The sequence below is a fragment of the Salmo trutta genome, chromosome 14, assembly GCF_901001165.1.
Source record: "Salmo trutta chromosome 14, fSalTru1.1, whole genome shotgun sequence".
Taxonomy (NCBI): domain Eukaryota; kingdom Metazoa; phylum Chordata; class Actinopteri; order Salmoniformes; family Salmonidae; genus Salmo; species Salmo trutta.
The window spans coordinates 8,497,616-8,500,025 of NC_042970.1; positions in this window are offsets into that span (position 1 = coordinate 8,497,616).

The following is a 2,410-nucleotide window of genomic DNA, read 5'->3' on the forward strand; positions in this document are numbered from 1 at the left end:
TGTCCTGTTGTGGCCTGTCCTGTCCTGTCCTGTTGTGTCCTGTCCTGTCCTGTCCTGTTGTGGCCTGTCCTGTCCTGTTGTGTCCTGTCCTGTCGTGTCCTGTCCTGTTGTGTCCTGTCCTGTCCTGTCCTGTCCTGTTGTGGCCTGTCCTGTCCTGTCCTGTCCTGTTGTGGCCTGTCCTGTCCTGTCCTGTTGTGTCCTGTCCTGTCCTGTCCTGTTTTGTCCTGTTTTGTCCTGTGCAACTTCTCTCTCTCTCTCCATAAACTTCTCTCTCTCTCTCCATAAACTTCTCTCTCTCTCTCCATAAAAGGTCACTGCTCCAGACACTCAAACTGATAGAACTGAGCTTAAAAAACGGTTGAACGTGGGATTGACCAAAGTTACCTGGTTACCTCCTCAAACCTACTTTGTAGGATACCCCTCCACTCTGCTCAAACAGAGAGAAAGATGACCAAATGGAAAGAAAACACAATGCTTCTAACTGTTTCCATTGCATGTGATCATGTGTTTTTCTTATTGGCTGTACCTTTAGTCAAAGTAGTGTAAGTGAAACATGCAAATGTGCAGTAGGCTAGGCTTCAGACAAAGAGCCTTCTCTGACAGTCATAGTCACACTTGCTTCAAAACCTTTTATAGATTCTATGATGTCATAGTTTCTGTGTTTGAACTGAGAAAAACGGATGGAGAAAATGGAGAATTCTAGAATACTATTCTACTGCAGTGATGAAATATAGAACAACTGAAGTAAGTGTGATGATGGCCTCAGTGCATCTGAAACCTCAAAGCCGAGTTCACTCAGTCCCACAACCTCAAAGGACACCTCAGCTATGCTTCATATCCTGTTCTAAGTAGATTTTCAAGAGATTTTTAAAATGTATTTAACCCTTATTTTACCAGGTAAGTTAACTGAGAATACTAGAAGCTGGGGATGATTAGGTGTCCGTGATGGTATGAGGCCCAGATTGGCAATTTAGCCAGGACACCGGGGGTTAACACCCTTACTCTTACGATAAGTAGCATGGGATCTTTAGTGACCACAGAGAGTCAGGACACTCGTTTAACGTCCCATCCAAAAGACGGACCCCTACAACTAAAACGAAACAAAATCATACAGGATGTCGAAACAATATGAAGAGAACTTCTTTGGTAAAAAATGTTACATTCTTGTGTTGTATTATGGTTGAGGGGAAAAAATGAAAATGATGAGCATTCAAATTTGACACCACTAACAAAACAATTTGTGTTGTATGTGTGTAATAAAACATAGTGAATATTTTAAGTTGAGCCTCTGTCAGTAAGGGCCAATGATGATCTATATCACCCAGGAGCCTACACCTGCTTAGCTGCTCCAGACACCACAACAGCTTGGGATGGACCCTCATAAATACTGCAAATAGTTTAACTTGTACTACTGACTACATACAACCACGAAATGATTTGCTATTATAAAATGAAGGTCTATTCATAGTCTATTCATAGAAGAGTTGTTTAATCATGATTTTCTGGTGTTTCAATGTGTATTATTTACTGACAATAACACCACAAGAGCTCTGAAATGAAAGATAGAGTTGCAAAAGAACTCAATAACTTACAGGCTACATAGTAACTGACAATTCCAATACATCGCTAACTGACAACTTGTGAACTACATAACAAAAAATATTGATATTTTAAATGTTCTAAATTACTTTGCAGAATAAAATATATAAATATGTGTCTCTAAATGCTAGAACAACCTAAAACAAGCAGTTTCTCACCTTTAGGAGGTCGGTGCGGTGTGTGTCATCAATTATTTTGCTATTAAAAACGGTGATCCCAGGGTACACTAGCAAGCGAACGATATTCTCCGAAATAATCGCATCCGCATCCTCCAGTGCCTTGCGATATTTTCACCATGGTCGCTTTCTCCTCTTGCCTGGTTACCCAAACTCCTTAATAAACACGTCAAACGCCCACGGACCGTACCGGTTTCTCCTCCGATAAGGCAGCGGAAGAATTCAGTTTGAGTCGTCAGGCAATTCGTCCTCTGTCACGTAGTGCAGCTTTAAAAAACGCTGTCATAGAGTTGAGCTTTCGATGGGTATAAAACGTGCACAACTGCATGCACTTTTACAAGACTTGTAATCTTCACTCCCTGTGTAGGTTATTATAAATATTCATTCTCGTTCAGATGCTGAAAAGATCTGTCTTTTTGTACATCAACGTATTTGGCCACCGATTGGTTCGAAATATCCCATGTGATTTTGCATGAACCAATCATATTTTGTGTTAGGGACGCGTCAGTTTGTTGTAGCTACGTTTCAATACACACCGATGGGAATTGTAGTCCTACATTGTCTGATTTTTACAGGTTTAATACATGTCGCGTACTCCAGAAAACTTCAATATGCGCCATTTGCAAAAGAGGAAA